Source organism: Gossypium hirsutum, chromosome A12 (assembly GCF_007990345.1).
Source record: "Gossypium hirsutum isolate 1008001.06 chromosome A12, Gossypium_hirsutum_v2.1, whole genome shotgun sequence".
Classification (NCBI taxonomy): Eukaryota; Viridiplantae; Streptophyta; class Magnoliopsida; order Malvales; family Malvaceae; genus Gossypium; species Gossypium hirsutum.
The window spans coordinates 58165790-58186111 of NC_053435.1; positions in this window are offsets into that span (position 1 = coordinate 58165790).

Consider the following 20322-nt stretch of genomic DNA (forward strand, 5'->3'; position numbering starts at 1 on the left):
ATGTGTCCATGATGAATGAATTTGCATCTGTAAAATTTATGTGATTTAATTTGTCTGTTTTCGCACTGAATATTGAAAAAGGGATTAATCGTGTAAAGTGAAGACTTGGTGGTTAATTGTAAAAGGGCCAAATTGATGTTGTCTTTATTTTATGAAGTACTTATGTTGCAATACTGCTGTTGGGGTTAGTGGTGGATGGTTGTAACCTTGATATATATATGTTAGTTATTATATTATAAAGGATATTATTGTAAAATAATTATTAAATTATATTGTATAAAACATAAAATGATTAAAAGCCATGCATATTGATTTTGGGATAGCCAAATGTTAAAAGAAAAGAGAAAGAATAAGGTTTTCAAAGTTTCTGCCATTGTTTATGAATTTTCGTCTGTTTTTGATAATTTCTACGTTTCTGTGATTATTGCTTCGTGTTCTTCAAAACCCATGTCTGAATTTATGTTTCTGTTGAAGATTATGAAATGTACCATTGATGATTATATGAGCTTTGTAATGTTTTTATATGGATTATGAAAGATATATGTGAGATTATCATGCTTTGTTTTTGAATTTTTAATGGAATAGAGCTATTTGGGTTAATTTGTGAAAATGAGGTTTTGAAGGACTAAATTGTGAATTAAATATGTTATTTGGGCTTGTATGGAAGCTATGTATATTCAGTCAAGTTATAGTCTTGGTGAATTTTGCATATTTGTGATTTTGTGAAAAATGGACTAAATTGTCAAAGTGTGAAAATGTAAGGGCTAAAATACAAAGTGCCCTAAATATGTGTTCATGGATTATTTTGAATGGAATGAATGATTGAATGGTTGAATTTGAATTGTATTAGATCAAGAACAAAGAAAATTGGACTTAGATAGAGGGAAGTCCAAAATAGTTTAATAGTCGACTTGTTTCTGTCTGAAATTCGTACGAGGTAAGTCAAAATACAATTACGTGTTAAATTGATTGAATGTTGTATATACTAGTTATCATCTGTATTGGACGGCTGTAAGAGCCTGATGAATGAATTCCGAGTAAATTCTGATAATATGCTAGTATCTGAAAAGCTATGTATGTTTCTAAAAGAACATTGACATCGTATCTGATTTCGTGTAAGACCATGTCTGGGACATCGGCATCGTATCTGATTTCGTGTAAGATAATGTCTGGGACATCGGCATCGTATTTGATTTTGTGTAAGACCATGTCTAGGACATCGGCATTGTATCTGATTTCGTGTAAGACCATGTCTGGGACATCGGCATCGTATCTGATTTCGTGTAAGACCATGTCTGGGACATCGGCATCGTATTTGATTTCGTGTAAGACCATGTCTGGGACATTGGCATCGTATCTGATTTTATGTAAGACCATGTCTAGGACATCGCCATCGTATCTGATTTCATGTAAGACCATGTCTGGGACGTCGGCATCGTATCTAATTTCGTCTAAGAGCTTGTCTGCGACATCAGCATCATATCTGTTTTGGTGTAAGACCATGTCTGGGACATCGGCATTGTATCTGATTTCGTGTAAGACCCTGTTTGGGACAGAGGCATCGATACTGAATTACATGTAAGACCACGTCTGAGATGTAGGCATTGTACCCGTTTATGAGTATCTGTATTGTTTCTGAACCGTCTGATGATAGAGTACGAGATATGGGAATGAATATATGAAATGTGTAATCTATACAGGTACATTTGTATCGTACTAAATTTCTGAATATGAAAGACTCTGTTTCGATGAAATAATGAATGCGAAGTATGTATGAAATCATTAAAGATGAAACATGACATGTATACAAGCAAATGAGCATGGTTAGGCTCATGAATTACTCTGTGAAATGGCTATGAGTTCTTGCTATTGACTTTTATTTTATATGATTTAATAGTTAGACTAGTTGTATTTGGCTTACTAAGCTCTTTGTAGCTTAGTCTGTGTGATTTCTATCTATTTTATAGTTATGTAGCTACTGAAGGCTCGGGGATAGTCGAGGATTGTCACCATACTATCGAACTCATTTTGGTACCTTTGAAAGTGTAAATATTTTTAAGTATGGCATGTATAGGCTAGAATGTCTATGTATTTAAGCTTTGATATGCATATATGTTATGCTATGAGAGTTGGCTAGCAAATGGTATGTTTGTGCTTAGTTTTGGTAAATGAATTGTGATGCCAAATTGTGTATGCTTGTAATGGTTATATGGCCTTGTATGTGGTGGTCATTTTGAAATATGCCAAGTTGAGGAAATGGTAAGTTTAAGCATGACGTAGAAGGTGTTATAAGTGAGTTATGAAATGAGCATTTTGGCATGTTGTTGTAATAAGATTTTTAATGTGTTTTGGTATGGATTTGAATAGTTTATTGAATGATGATGATAAGTTATAATGAAGCATGTTTTAAGCATGGAATTGGCTGAAAATTTTGGTATAAGTGTTGTTTATTATTGCTTGTAGAAATGGCCCAAAAAGGGGTGGCAAGTTGGCTTAAACCAAGCCTGCATTGTGCCACACGGTCAGGGAACACAGGCGTGCCTTGTAGCCGTGTATGTAAAGCAGTAACCTCTTAACATCACATGGTTAAGACACATGGGCGTGTCATATGGCCGTGGGCTTAAGTCAGTAGCCAGCTAAGTATCACACGGCTATGTTTGTTGGCTGTGGGCTTAAGTCAGTAGCCATCTAAGTATCACACGGCCGTGTTTGTTGGTCGTGTGTAAAAGTCAGTCTATATACTTTGTTTTGGAATGGCTAGATCACATGGGCATGTCTGGTACAGAATTGGAAAAAGTTTTCTAAGTTCTGAAAATTCTGAATGTGTTCGGTTTAGTCCCAACCTCTTCTAAAAGTATGTGTTAGGTCTTGGAGACCTCCATAAGAGATGAATTGTTGTTTTGCTTATGTATTAATATTATGTGATATCTGTGATTCTGTATTGATCTGTAATGTTCTATCTGTCTGGTAGTGCCCCTTACTTATTCCGACGACGGTTATGGGATAGAGGTGTTACAACAATTCCAATGAGTAAGTCTGTAGATATATTTAATTGGTACTTATGAGTTAAATATAGTATAATAGTGAATCATGATTTAATAGATTTTATTAATTGGTCAGTTAGTCTAGGTGCAAGTGGTGCATATCGAAAGTTAATGGTTTTGAAAAATGAGGTATCGAAATCTCGTTTTCATAAATCAATCTCATAAATATTATTATTAAATATTTACAAAGCTATAAAATAAGTTGATTCAAGTTTGGGCTAGAAAGTTTGATAATTTGATAGGTAATTAACGAAAAAGGCTAAATCATAAAAACCTATAAAAGCTAATCATTATTAATTTTAATAGCTAAATTACTTGGTTAGTAATTGGTTAAGGAGTAAAATGGAATTAATTCCATATTTTTATTATAGTGGGACAGTGGATGTTATTTTTTTATTTTTTTTATGTTAACAAAAAAAATGGTCATCTTCTTCCCATTTTTTTTTGTCTTCACCGAATGCTCAAAGAAATAAAGAAGAAGCCATTGTTTTAATTTGAAGCTTTCGGTCCTCTTTCATCGTAAGTAGACTAAGCTCATTTTTCGTAAGTTTTATGTTTTTGAAATTGTTAATCTAACTAGTCAAATGACTATTTTGTAAAACTATTAAAGGTTTTAAAACTTTTCATTAATGATTTTATATGTTCCTGGTGTTAAATGGTAGATTTATAAGCTTGGTCGTGAAAGAAGACTAATTTGTTAAGTAGATTTTGTTAGTTTTGTGTATAATGACCAAATTGTAATAATGTAAAATTCTCATAAAATTTCTAAAAAATTATGTTTTTAAATGGATGTATAGTGATGAAATTGTAATGGATTGAAAATCAAAGCCTGATTTTGAAAGATATAATAGTTCCGATTTTAAGGACTAAATTGAATAAAATACAAAACTTTAGTGATATTCTAACATCCCGAATTAGGGTCTAGTTAGAATAGTTGTTTCGAGACCACAAATTTGAAAAAGAAACAATTATTTTATGATTATTTGATGATCTATGATATGATTGCATGTTTGTGTGAAATTTTCATGAAGGAAATTTTATGACTAAAGTGTCCAATTTGAAGTTAGGGACTAAATTGAATAAGTTGCAAAACTTGAGTTCTAGAAGCTTTAAGCATGAAATTGCTATGGATTATTAATTAGAGGTCCGTAAATAGTAATTTGACCAAGTTATAAAATTTTGGACAAAAATGGGCATGAATAGGAAAATTTTGAAAGAAAAGCCTTAAGGGCATTTTGGTCATTTAATAATTAGAAGAATAAAAAGGGAAAAATCAAGCAAAATTTGCTCATCTTCTCCATGCCATATGTAACACCCCTCACCCGTATCCCACGCCTGGATAAGGTTCGAGGCATTACCGGGGCTTTACACTTGTAAAACAGTAATTTGGGTTGCAAATTTTCACTCAAATTTAAACCCTTTCAATCATGAATATCTCATCCCTTGTATAGACCTTTGAGGCCTAATACATACTTAAAGGCAGTGCGGGACAAATTCGGGCATGATCGATAAACCTTGGGCTCCTCATAATATTTCCCTTATCTTAAAGTGTCACACGTCTGTGTAGGTGGGCCGTGTGGACTCACATGCCCGTGTGACTTAGGGCATGCCATTGCCCTTCAGCCGTGGGCACCACTGACTTATCAACACGGCCATGGCACACACCCGTGCTGCCTGCCCATGGACGACACTGTCTTTTTAGCACGGCCATGGTGCACACCCGTGTGGCCTACCCTCATACAACTTTGAGCTAAAATTTTAAGTGCAAGGGACCCACGGCCATAGCACACGCCCATGGTAGGGAACCGTGTGTCACACACGGCCTAGACACACTCCCATGTGTCTAACCATGTGAACTCTAGTAGGCTATTTTCCAAGCCTTTAGTCACCCCTTTCTACTACTTGTGCTTAGTGGTTACCAAATTCAAAGTAAAACACAATTATATACTTGTAAATAATCTTGATTAAACTAGATGTATGGAAACCTCATATCATTGGTTTCATACATGATAGGTTATTTCCCATTTAGTGTTTATGAGTTCCCATGTCACTTTAATTCATCCGAAATTGGCTCGTTCATGTGACTCATTGCCAATTGGGAACGACCCATCACTTGTAAATAAAACCATGCATAAATTCGTAGGTCATAGCCTACTTCAATTAAGCCAATTTTCGTGGCCATATACAAAGAGTTAAACATATTTTTACAAGCCTTCATTTGGCAAATCAAATGACACATATAACAAAATACTCAAAAATACTATACATGATATTAAACAAAACAAACAAAGTCTTTATACCAAAGCTTGTCTAGTTGATAGTGTGTTGACTCTCCAATCGTCTTCCAATCCTTTCGAGTCCTCGAGCTCTATGAGACAGGGAAAAAGAGAGGGGTAAGCATTTACATGCTTAGTAAGCTCGAATAACCGAAAAGTAAACTTACCGAGTAATTAGCATACATCCATATTTAAATCATGAAACCATCAATTATGAAACGATTCCCTATCACATGCACCCAATCAATGAGTTAGTTACATAACAAAGCATCATGTAATTTATGTAGATGAGCTCATCATTCATCATCTTATTGACATACATCATATTAATGTCGTTGAGTTTCTAGGAAATCTCGATGGAATACCCATTGTCTGTCAATTCTTACGAATGATCATTTCACATATATGCACTCCCACGAACCTTACATCTCATAGCACGATTACTAGTCCAAGCTAAATCCTCCATATCATGAACTTATAAGGTGATGTCAGGATTACCAGTCCAGGCTAAATCCCTTGTAATGACAAACACCCTTAATGAGCTCGGATCTGAATTATCAGTTCAGGCTAAATTCAGACCCTAATCGGATTACTCGTCCGGGCTAAATCTATAATGCACACATATTCTTCGGGAGGCTTGACCATTCATGGAACACCTGTCCGGGCTAAATCCTTATTGCAACACATGCAGGATCTCTTTACTCATATCAATGAGGGTTTATCCATTGAATTCCCTTTGTCAACCTCATCCGAGACATTTTTCACATGTTACCATCAAATATGCATTTCTATGATATTTCATGCTAATAATAAATGCAATCATCATGCATTCATAAATCATTCAATTATGCATATTAGAGGTTTACTTTAAGTTATCCGAACTTACCTAGTATTCTTTTCGGAGTTGTGTTTCGGTTATTTCAAAACCTTGCGTTTACCACGATCGACTTTCGAAATTTGTTCCTCGGGGTCTATAACAACAAAATTTATATCATTAATACCCCACATTATTGATCACAAGTTTATTATCAACCCCGATCCAAATGATCGTTTTGCCCTTAACATTTAACATTTTTATGATTTAGTCCCTAGGCTCGTATAATGAAACACATGAACTTTCTATCTTACCCAAGCCTAGCCGAACACTTTTCCTTCTTATGGTAGCCCACATTTTCCATTATTTTCTCATTTCTACCACACATTTACATCTTTTGTAAAATCATCCTTATAAGGGTTTTTCATGAAAATCAACTAGGAAAAGATGTTTAATACACATTCATCTTTCATATTCCTCCATAATCCATCAAAATACAAGCAACTCATGCATGGGGAAATTTTTAAACATGAACCATAGCATGAAATATGGGTAGAAATGGAGAGAGCAAGCTACCGGGATTTCAAAAATACAAAGAGCATGAAAAACGGAGCTTGGGAGCACTTACTATTGTGCTTGGAGAGCTTGAAAACCCTAGATATGGAAGCCCTTGAAGTTTCGGCTGGACAAGGAAGAGAATGGGCTGATTTTGGTTCATTTTTCCCATTTTATTTCATTAAAATACCAAATGACCAAAATGCCCTTATACCCTTTCCTTAAAATTCTATCCATGCAAGCCCATTTTTTTCCAAAAACTTAGAATTTGGGAAAATTTGTAACGCCCCGTACCCGAGACCATTGCTGGAGTCGAACACGAGGTGTTAATAGACTTAATTCATTACTTAAACAGCTCATACAATTCATTTTAAAATTTTCAGACAAGCTGGCTAACTGCATCACAGTCGCTTTAAAAATCATATCTCGAGTTACGAAACTCGAAATCCAATTCCGTAAATTTTTCCTGAAACTAGACTCATATATCTATCTACTAATTTTTTTCTAGAATTTTTTATCAGGCCAATTAGTACAGTTTATTAGTTAAAGTCTCCCCTGTTTCAGGGTTCGACTACTCTGACCTCTGTGTATTACGAATCAGATATCTCCCTCTACAGAGCTTCAATGACTATGCCGTTTGTCTCTAATAAAACTAGACTCAATAAGGAATCTGTAAATATAAAGCATGACTTCTAATTATCTTTGTAAAATTTATGGTGAATTTACAAAATCAGAACAGGGGATCCAGAAATCGCTCTGGCCCTGTTTCACAAAAATTTAAACATCTCATAAAATATAACTCATATACCTCTTTTGTTCCATCCATATGAAAATAGACTCATAATTCTTCAATTACATATATTATTCATCATCTAATTGTATCTCTACTATTTTTAGTGATTTTTCAAACTCACGTCACTGGTGCTGTCTGAATCTATTTTATAGTAAATTTTACCTATTTCATGGTTTTCATGGATTAGCTAGCAATTTAGCATACATAACACCAAATATGATCATGATTAGCCATTCCAATGGCTAATCATTACCAAGCATTTCCATACCACTCAATAACCATATCATAAGACCATATATACAAAATGATTATAATGCTATACATGCCATACTCAAAATATACAAGCCATTATGCCAAGATGGTATACGGATAGTGTGAGCGAGCCTTCGACCGTTCCCGATTTCTGAGCTGGCTTGTCAAAACTACAAGGAATGAAAAGGAGGGAGTAAGCATAAATGCTTAATAAGTTCACATGCAAATAGCAAGTAACATAACCATATAAGCAAACATAAAAAATCATTTGCATAATCATCACCAAGACATTCATATCACATTTTCATTTATCATCTTACCATATTGTTGTTATATCGATTTTTCAACCCGAGGGTTAAGTACATACCTGTTCAAAGTATCCATTTCACAACACTTACCAATACGTCCCTTTCATCTTGAGTATTCCTCCATTTCAGTAGAACTTTACCCGTTGAACACATCGGAATATAATTCGGATACATGGAAAGTTTGCACATAAGTGCCACATATGTAGCCAAGCTACCATGTAACCCGCCCATAAGTGAACTCGGACTCAACTCAACGAGCTCGGGCGTTCGCATCCATAAGTGAACTCGGACTCAACTCAACGAGCTCGGATGCCTAGTTACATCTCTCGAACTCGGACTCAACTCAACGAGTTTGGACATTCGCATCCATAAGTGAACTCGGACTCAACTCAATGAGTTCGGATGCTCAACTATCCTAGTGACATGTCACTTGTATCCTAATCTATTCCTAAGGTTCAAACGGGCTTTTTTCCTCGATCTCACATCTTTGCCGTCTTCCACGGAATATCGGAACCGATACTCGGTGATAGTTCATACTCATCAAGTAATTCACATAATTACATATTATTCAACAATAACCACAGAACATAACGTTTCATGATAATAATAAGCATCATATCATATAAACAACATTAAATTCCTTAAAACAACAATTATGTTACTACATTTACACATGAACTTACCTCGTATGCGAAAACGGCTACTTTTACCATTTCGTCCACAACTTAGTATTTTCCCCATTTTAGCCTGAATTTCAATTTTCCTTGCTCTATCATTTAAAATATAGTCTAATTAGGACTCACACTATTCAAATTGACCCAAAATCATATTTTGGAAAAATTACAATTTTGCCCCTAAACTTTTACATATTTACACTTTTGCCCCTAGGCTCGGGAATTAAACTTTATTCCTTATTCTTATGTTTTATAACATGCTGATCATTTTTCCCTTCTATGGCAACATCAAATTCTCACTCTAACATGTACTTATGACTATTAGGTATTTTTACCGATTAAGCCCTTTTGCTCGTTTTCACTTAAAACCGAGTAGCACAAGTTGTCTAACATAATTTAAAACCTCATATTCTATCATAAAACACCAAAATACACAAATTTTACCTATGGGTATTTTTCCAAATATGAATCCTAGGTTGAATTATTGCTAGCATAAGCTTAATTGAGCTACCGGGACTCCAAAAACGTAAAAATCATTAAAAACGGGGCTTGGAATCACTTACTATGGAGCTTGGAAGCTTGAAACAAACCCTAGCTATGGAGAACCCTTGAAATTTCGGCCTAATGAAGAAGATGGACAAAAATTGGCTTTTAATTTTGTTTTTAATTCAATTTAATAACTAAATGACCAAAATACCCTTACTGCTAAACTTTCCAAAAATTCCTTCCATGTCCTAATTTTGTCCATGAACTTAAAATTGGTCAAATTTCTATTTAAGACCTCCTCATTAATATTCCAAAACAATTTCATACTAAAAACTTCTAGAATGCAAGTTTTGCAACTTATTCGATTTAGTCCCTACTTTCAATTTAAGCACTTTAGGCATAGAATTTAATCACGAAATTTTCACACAATCATGCAATCATATCATAGACCTTAAAATAATCATAAAATAATTATTTCTATCTCGGATTTTGTGGTCACGAAACCACTATTCCGACTAGGCCCAAAATCAGGATATTACAAAATTGCTCTCCAAGACCTAATTCATAACCCAAAGTAATTTCATACAAATTGCTTCTAGAATTTAAGTTTTGCAATTTATTCAATTTAGTCCTTAATTTCCAATTGAACACCTTACTAAAAGAATTTCTTCATGAAACTTTAACACATGCATATACTCATATTCTAGGCCTTGTAATAATTATAAAGTAAATATTTTGATGTCGGATTTGTGGTCCTGAAACCACCATTCTAACTAGGCCCTATTTCAGGATGTTACATTTCTCCCCCCTTAGGGACTTTCGTCCTCAAAAGTCTTACCAAAAAACAGATTCGAATATTGACTTCTCATGGTTTCTTCCGGCTCCCGTGTATTCTCTTCTACACCATGTCGATGCCATAAAACTTTTACTAGAGCCACATCTTTATTTCTCAACTGTTTAACTTCACGAGCCAATATCTTAACCGGTTCCTCTCCATAAGTCATGTCTGGTCGAATTTCAATCTCAGTCAGTGAAATTACATGAGAGGGGTCTGATCGGTAACTCCTTAACATGGATACATGGAACACGTCATGAATCTTTTCCAGTTCGGATGGCAACGCCAAACGATAGGCTAACGGTCCAACTCTTTCGGTGATCTCGTACGGTCTGACAAATCGTGGACTCAGTTTACCCTTCTGACCAAATCTCAATACCTTTTTCCATGGAGATACTTTCAAGAATACTCTATCTCCAACTTGAAACTCAATTTCCTTTCTTTTCAGATTAGCATAAGACTTTTGCCTATCTGATGCCACTTTTAGACAATCCCGTATCACTTTAACTTTTTCTTTAGTTTATTTAATCAGATCAACTCCATGAATCCAATTTTCCTTGAGTTTTGTCTAGTACAATGGAGTTCGACACTTCCTGCCATACAAGGCCTCATAAGGCGCCATCTTCAAACCTGTTTGGAAACTATTGTTGTAGGCAAATCTACCAATGGCAGGTATTTTTCCTAGCTACCCTAAAATTTGAGGATGCAACAACGCAACATATCCTCGAGAATCTAAATCATCTGCTCAAATTGGCCATCTGTTTGAGGGTGAAATGCTATGCTCAAGCTCAACTTTGTACCCAAGGCTTCTTATAACTTCTTTTAGAATCTCGAAGTGAACCTCGAGTCTCTGGCCAAAATAATCAACAGTGGCACTCCATGCAATCTTACTATCTCAGGAATGTACAAATCAGCTAATCTATCAAGAGAATAATCCATCCTTATCGGGATGAAATGAGCCGACTTTGTCAATTTGTCCACTTTAACCCATATGGCATCTTTCTTTTTTGGAGTTAAAGGTAATCCGGGTAATTTCTCCGGAAACACATCTGGGTACTTACATACTATCGGCACGGACTCGATTTTCAGCTCTGTTTCCTTAGTGTTCAGCACAAATACAAGGTAGGCTTCATATCCTTTCCTCATATATCTCTGGGAAACCATTGTCGTGATTACAACCAGCGACGAACCCAATTCTCTTAATTCGACCCGTAGAATCTTACCATCCGGGCATTTTAACTTAATATACTTACTACCACAATTCACTATTACATCATGAAGGGCTAACCAATCCATACCAAGTATTACATCAAATTCATCAAATGGTAACAACATAAGGTTAGCCGGGAAACAACGACCTTGAATTGCCAAAGGACAATTCTTATAGACTTTATCAACTAGAACTGATCTGCCTAGTGGGTTCCGTATGTTCAACAGGTATGTTCATTCTAGACGCCAATCTCGTGCAGAAATATGAATGCGTCGAGCCCAGGTCAATTAAAGCAACAACTCTTATATTAAAGAGAGAGAAAGTAACCGTAATAACATCAAGAGCAATAGCTTCCTCTTGAGCACGTATTGCATACATTCATGCAAGGGCTCAAACCTCTAATTTTGTAGCGTCTTTAGTCACAACTCAACTGCCACTAGGGTATCTCAGAGGTTTACCTCGTAGAATGGGAGCACTCGACTTCAGAGCTATTTCCACTTCTTTTTCGACTCGTTCCGAGCAGTGTTTGAGAAAGTGATCAAGAGAACCACAATTGAAACACGCACCGCTTTTCATTCGGTACTCTCCGAAGTGAAATTTGTTACAGCACTTACACTTCAATTTTTGATCATCTACACTCCCCACACTAGTCACCATCGGGGAGGAAGACTTTTGACCTCGTTGTTTAGATCTTCTTGATCTACGCAAATATTCCACTGACGAAGTGGAGCGTTCATACAGGCTTCTGGCTTTCTTCGTGGAGAATGAGAGTGTTTTACTGCTAGACCTCTTGGTCGCAACTCGAGCCTCTCTCTTAGCTTGTTTTCTTTCATTATTAAGTTTCTCGGCCTTCTTGGCTCGATCGGCCAATGCGGCAAACTTCTGTGTTTCCAAGATCCCAATCAACAACTTGATATCCTCGCTCAGACCTTCCTCGAAGCATTTACACATTTTCGATTCAGTTTGGACCCATTCAGTTGCATACTGACTTAGTCATACGAACTCTCTTTCGTATTCTGCTACAGTCTTGTTCCCTTGTTTGAGTTCTAGGAACTCCTTTCGCTTCGAGTCTAAAAATCGTTGGCTAATATATTTCTTCCTAAACTCTGCTTGGAAGAAATCCCAAGTAATATTTTCTTTTGACACTACCGAGGATACGGTCATCCACCAATTGTATGCAGTGTCCTTTAAAAGGGACACAACACACTTCAAACATTCCTCGGGTGTGCATGACAAATCATCTAGCACCCATGTAGTATTTTCGAGCCAGAACTTGGCTCTTTCAGCGTCATCATCAACTTTAGCTCTGAATTCCTCAGCCCCATACTTTCTAAGCTTATCTGCAAGGGCTTTACTGACTCTCACCGGTGCGATACCTCGTGGCACATCCTTATAAGGTTGATTAAGGGGCAGGGGAGGTCTTGGTATATTGGGGCAATTTCTCAGATAATCCCCAAACCATTCATCCATCATATCAATGAAGGTAGCTCGGGCCTCTTCTCGACCTTCTAACATTAGCCTTCTACTACTACTAGATACAACTCGCTGTATGGAAGCTGGAGCATGGCTCTCGGCTCCCTCAGACTCATCTTGTGCTTGATTGGAAGATATTCACTATATTCAAAATAGTTTAAACAATTAGGAGATGTCAGACTATAAACATTCGAATAATGGCATGTATAGCAAACTTTAACATCCTCTACATTAGTCCTAGAACTGACTAAACCGTAGCTCTAATACCAATAAATTTAACACCCCTCACCCGCATCCCACGCCGGGATAAGGTTCGAGGCATTACCGGGGCTTTACAGTTGTAACACACTAATTTGGGTTGCAAATTTTCACTAAAATTTAAAACCATTCAATCATGAATATCTCATCCCTTGTATAGGCCTTTGAGGGCTAATACATACCTAGAAGCAGTGCAGGACAAATTCGAGCACGTTCAATAAACCTTGGGCTCCTCAAAAAATTTCCCTTATTTTAAAGTGTCACACGCCCGTGTAGGTGGGCCGTGTGGACTCACATGCCCATGTGACCTGGGGCACGCCCATGCCATTCAGCGGTGGGCAACACTGACTTATCAACATAGCCATGGCACACACCCGTGCTGCCTGCCCGTGGACGACACTGTCTTTTTAACACGGTCATGGTGCACACCAGTGTGGTCTACTAGTGCAGGGGACACACGGCCATAGCACACGCCCATTGGAGGGAACCGTGTGTCACACACGGCCTAGACACATGCCCGTGTGTCTAACCATGTGAACTCTAATAGGCTATTTTCCAAGCCTTTAGTCACCCCTTTCTACTACTTGTGCTTAGTGGTTACCAAATTCAAAGTAAAACACAATTATACACTTGTAAATAATCTTGATTAAACTCGATGCATAGAAACCACATATCATTGGTTTCATACATGATAGGTTATTTTCTATTTACTATTTATGGGTTCCCATGTCACTTTAATTCATTCGAAATTGGCTCATTCATGTGACTCATTGCCAATTGGTAACGACGTATCACTTGTAAATAAGACCATGCATAAATTCGTAGGTCATAGCCTACTTCAATTAAGCCAATTTTTTTTGGCCATATACAAAGAGATAAACGTATTTTTACAAGCCTTCATTTGGCAAATCAAATGACACATATAACAAAATACTAAAAAATACTATACATGCCATTAAACAAAACAAACAAAGTCTCTATACCAAAGCTTGACTAGTTGATAGTGTGTTGACTCTCCAATCAGCTTCCAATCCTTTCGAGTCCTCGAGCTCTGTGAGACAGGGAAAAAGAGAGGGGTAAGCATTTATATGCTTAGTAAGCTTGAATAACCGGAAAGTAAACTTACCGAGTAATTAGCATACATCCATATTTAAAACATGAAATCATCAATTATGAAATGATTCCCTATCACATGCACTCAATCAATGAGTTAGTTACATTACAAAGCATCATGTAATTGATGTAGATGAGCTCATCATTCATCATCTTATTGACATACATCATATTAATGCCGTTATGTTTCTAGCAAATCTCGATGGAATACCCATTATCTGTCAATTCTTACGTATGATCATTTCACATATATGCACTCTCGCGAACCTCACATCTCATGGCAGGATTACCAGCCCAGGCTAAATCCCTCATATCATGAACTTATAACGTGATGTCGAGATTTCCAGTCTAAGCTAAATCCCTTATAATGACAAACACCCTTAATGAGCTCGGATCTGAATTACCAGTCCAGGCTAAATTCAGACCCTAATCGGATTACCCATCCGGGCTAAATCCATAATGCACACATATTCTTCGAGAGGCTTGATCATTCAAGAAACACCCGTCTGGGCTAGATCCTTTTCATACTTGAGATCACGGATTACTCGTCCGGGCTAAATCCTTACTGCAACACATGCAGGATCTCTTTACACATATCAATGAGGGTTTATCCATCGAATTCCCTTTGTTAACCTCATCTGAGACATTTTTCACATGTTACCATCAAATATGCATTTCTATGATATTTCATGCTAATAATAAATGCAATCATCATGCATTCATAAATCATTCAATTATGCATATTAGGGGTTTATTTTAAGCTATCCGAACTTACCTAGTATTCTTTTCGGAGTTGTGTTTTGATTATTCCGAAACCTTACGTTTACCACGATCGACTTTCGGAATTTGTTCATCGGGGTCTATAACAACAAAATTTATATCATTAGTACCCCACATTATAGATCATAAGTTTATTATCTACCCCAGTCCAAATGACTGTTTTGCCCTTAGCATTTAACATTTTTACGATTTAGTCCCTAGGCTCGTATAATGAAACACATGCACTTTCTATCTTACCCAAGCCTAGCCGAACACTTTTCCTTCTTATGGTAGCCCACATTTTCCATTATTTTCTCATTTCTACCACACATTTACATCTTTTGCAAAATAGTCCCTATAAGGGTTTTTCATGAAAAGCAACTAGGAAAAGATGTTTAATACACATTCATCTTTTATATTCCTCCATAGTCCATCAAAATAAAAGCAACTCATGCATGGGTAAATTTTTAAACATGAACCCTGGCATGAAATATGGGTAGAAATGGAGAGAGCAAGCTACCGGGATTTCAAAAATACAAAGAGCATGAAAACGGGGCTTAAAAGCACTTACTATTTAGCTTGGAAAGCTTGAATACCCTAGCTATGGAAACCCTTGAAGTTTCAGCTGGACAAGGAAGAGAATGGGCTAATCTTGGTTCATTTTTCCCATTTTATTTCATTAAAATGCCAAATGACCAAAATACCCTTATGCCCTTTCCTTAAAATTTTATCCATGCAAGCCCATTTTTGTCCAAAAACTTAGAATTTAGGCAAATTGCTCTCCAAGACCTTCTAATTCATAACCCAAAGCAATTTCATACAATTTGCTTCTAGAATTCATGTTTTGCAATTTATTCAATTTAGTCCCTAATTTCCAATTGAACACCTTACTAAAAGAATTTCTTCATGAAACTTTAACACATGCATATACTCATACTCTAGGCCTCATAATAATCATAAAGTAAATATTTTGATGTCAAATTTGTGGTCTCGAAACCACTATTCCGACTAGGCCCTATTTTAGGATGTTACACCATAGCCAAAATTTCATGCTCACCATAGCTAGGGTTTTTTCAACTTTCAAGCTCAATAGTAAGTGCATCTTAGCCCCGTTTTTAATGTTCTTTACATTTTTTAAGTTGTCATCAACCGATCTAGTTATTTCTACCATTATTTTGAGCTAGGATTCATGTTCAAAAACTTACCCATGTGTGGCATGCATGTATTTTGATGTTTAATGGAAGAATATGAAAGTTTGATGTGTGAAAACACCTAAAAGGGACCAATTTGTAAAAGTTGTAAAATGGGTAGTAAATATGTAAAATAAAGAAAAATGTAGGCTGCTAGGGGTAGGAATATGAGTCGACTAGGCTTGGGTAACAAAGAAAATGCATGTATTTCGTTTTATGAGCCTAAGGACCAATTTGAAAATAAGTGAAAAGTTAGGGGTAAAAAGGTAACTTTACCAAAGAATGTGTTATGGGTCGATTTGAACAATGTATGTATTAAACAAGTTAAATTTGGCATTATAGATTAAGAAAAACGTGATTCGGGTCTTGATCGGAGGAAAAATAAGGTTTACGAAGAATATGTTCATTTTCATCATTTTGTACCGAGGTAAGTTCATATACAAATAATGTGATGTTGTGTTATATTTTCGATGCTTGAGTATTATGTGAATTCAAATTCTTTAATGCTATTATGAGTTATGCTTTGATTGCTCCATGAGTAAGTGATTAGTATTATGTACATTGAGATTGACATTACGAGTAAGCTTGACAGAGATGTGATATCAAAAAATCCCGTTTGAACCTTAGGAATAGTTTAGGATACAAGTGACATGTCACTAGGAACCATGTCATTTATGAGCTCGTGAGATATGTGATATATGTTTATGTGGTTCCAGGTGCTGGTCTTGTACGTCCTACCGGTGGCTGGGTAGTCCGACATGTGTTGCGGATACTTGACAGCTTGTGTCAGCAGCCCGTGTAGCTATGTCCTGACTGACAACGTGTGTGAGCAAGCCCATGAGTAGCATGAGAATGAGCTTTTATGTGTCATGGGATTTGAGGTAGCTTTAGCTACATACGTGGCACTTATGTGCGAGCCTTCCGTGTATCCAATAGTACTCGAGTGTTCAATGGGTAAATTATCAAGTAACTTGACAGAAGACCCAAGGGGTAAGTCAATGACAAGAATGAGTAAGAGATTATGTTATGAGTTGATACAGGTATGTATACCGAACTCATGAATAATGCCTTGGTATGTGACTTATGACAAGGTTGTTTATGTGATGAGTAAGTTTAAGTGATTTGATGAAATAAAAAATTATATTCATTATGTTAAATGTATGTTAATACTTTTTAGATAGTATGTTATTTGCATATGGACTTACTAAGCTTTAATGCTTACCCCTTTCCTTTCCGTCTTTTATAGTGTCACCAAGCTAGCTCGGGGATCAAAGGACGTCAGAGACTCGATCACACTATCAATTGGACGTTTAGGTGTAGTTAGTCTCAACATTTTGAGTATGACATATATAGAGGACTTCGTCATTTTGTTATGTTTCATATTTATTAGCCAATTGAGTTGGCTCATGATGGTATTATGATTCATTTTGTATAAGGCCATGAGATGTGGCTTATATTTGCTTCTCGGGTTGTAACCCTAATTATTTATGCATGCATGCAATGTGTTTATGTTTGTGATATTTAATGGATGTGATAAATGACACATATGCTTGATGAATGAATTGGGACTTATAGGTATGACCATGTTCATGGTATAATTGAGTAGGTTGAAGGTAGTTTATAAAGATGAATAAATATGAAATTGGTGTGGAATGCCATATGAAAGCATGATGGTTTGAGCATGTGATATGTTGACAATTCAAAGTCATGGATTAATTATGATTGTGAGTATTTGAGTGAATAAATATGCTATGTCGCATGCCATAAAAAATGTATAAGTGAGTGAGCTTTTAAGGGTGGCAAGTGGCTTGGAAAATAGCCTTAAAGTTGTCCACACGGGTAGACACACCGGCATGTGTTTAGGCCGTGTGTGAGACATGATTTGCCCCATAGGCATGTGATCCAGCGGTATGTCCCCTGTAGCTTAATTTGGAAAAACAAAATGCCCAGTAGTAATCACACGAGCGAAGACACAGCTGTGTGTCTCAACCTTGTGAAGAACATAGCCTCAGCACATGGGCGTGTGCCCAGCCCGTGTGAAGTTTGCACTTAATTTTTGGAATTTAATTCACCACATGGCCTAAGCAAATAGGCGTGTGACTTGCCTGTGTGACCCTATTTGTGTTGATGATGTCATAAATAGAGAGTTACACGGGCTGAGGATACAGGGGTGTCCCAAGCCACACGGGCATGTGTGACCACATAGCCTACCCATACGAGCGTGTGACCCTGTTTCATGAAACTTTCTAAGTTTTTCCAAAGTTTTTTACAGTACTCTATAACACCTCTTACATGTATCCTACGCCGGGATAGGGTACGAGGCATTACTGGGCTTAAACACATGCATACAAACATTTTCGGGTCATAAAAATTTGCTCAAATTTAAAACTTTCAAACTTCCTCTTAACGTCCCTAATATGGACTTACGAGGCCTAAAACACGCTTTGGAAAATGATTCAGGAATAAACCGAGCACTTTAGAAAACTTTGAAAAATTTAAATGTAAACAGGGGCACACACCCATGTGGAAGGGCGACACGCCCGTGTGTCCTCTTAACATGGCCATGTTGAAGGCCCATGTAGCTCACATAGTCTGAACTTATCAGGACATGCCCGTGTCCCTATCCTGTGTGGATTTATTTCTCAATTCGAACCTACAGGGGTTTTCACACAGCCTGGCACACGCCCTTGTCCCTCACACGGCCATGACACACCCGTGTATTAAAACCTTGACATTCGGTTTTTATCAACCATTTAGGGCCACACGGCTAAGGAACATGCCTATGTCTGAGGTCGTGTGGCAAATTTAATTTCGCATTTAAGGTGCAGACTTCACACGGCTTGGCACATGCCCATGTACTATGGCCGTGTCCTCCATGCAGTTGAGATACACGGCTGTGTCTCCGCCCATGTGGTTACTACTGGGCATTTTGTTTTGCCAAATTTAGGTGCAGGGGATACACGACCTGACTACACGCCCATGGGGCAGACCGTGTGTCATACACGGCCTAGACACATGCCCATGTGGACAAAAACAAGGCTATCTACCAAGCCTGAACACATAATCAAAATAGCCACAACCAAACATCCACACATCGATTCTAAGCTATTTTCTATCACATACAACATCTGCTACTTGTCAATACAAGCAATGCAATAACCACATCCATGGAAATCCTCATCAAATGCATTTAGCAATAATAAATATTAGCCATCATCCATGGCCTTATACAAAATGAATCAACCTTTATGACAAGTCAACATATTTGGCTAAAACAATATGACACTTAGCAAAAAGACCAAGTCCCTATACATGTCATACTCAAAATGATAAATCAAACTATACCAAATATTCTGATTAATAGTGTGATCGAGCCTCCGACGTCATTTGATTCCCGGGTTGGCTTGGCGACGCTATAAGAAAATGAAAAGGAAAGGGAGTACGCATAAAGCTTAGTAAGTTGCATGCAAATAAGTAACAACATCAACCATGCATCTTTAAACACATAGCATATTATAAACCAGCACAACATTCTTGATTTAACAATGGTAGATTTACTACATATTTACACATCACAAGTATAAGCCAAAGATTTCAAGATCGTCCCCACAATAATTCTCATATATAAAACTTACTCAATTTCATCCTTACCATTAAGGCATCATAAATAAGCTCATATCTCATGAGTTTCGAGTAAGAACCTGTACCACTCACAACATGATTATATCCTTTCATATCTTTATCGTAAGCTTAAAATGACCATGGAACCATTTGGAATACTAAAGGATACCCGATAAGCCTCACACAAAAGGGTAAATTGCCGATGCCATATCCCAGACATCGTCTTACACTGGCTCACATGTCGAGGCCGATACCATGTCCCAGACATGGTCTTACACTACCTCTCGTCTCAATGCCAATGCCATGTCCCAGACATGGTCTTACACTAGCACACATATCAACGCTGATGCCATGTCCCAGACGTGGTCTTACACTGACTCTCATAATGTGGCCGATGCCATGTCCCAGACATGGTCTTACACTGAATCTCATAATGTGGCCGATGCCATTCCTAGACATGGTCTTACATTGGCTCTCATAATGTGGCCGATGCCATGTCCCAGACATGGTCTTACACTGGCTCTCATAATGTAGCCAAAGCCATGTCCCAAACATGGTCTTACGCTAGCACACATATCAACCAATTGTCATGGCATGGATATCCAATCTATTCCTCAGGTTCAACTGGAAGTTTTTTCTACATCAAGTCTCTTTGGACATA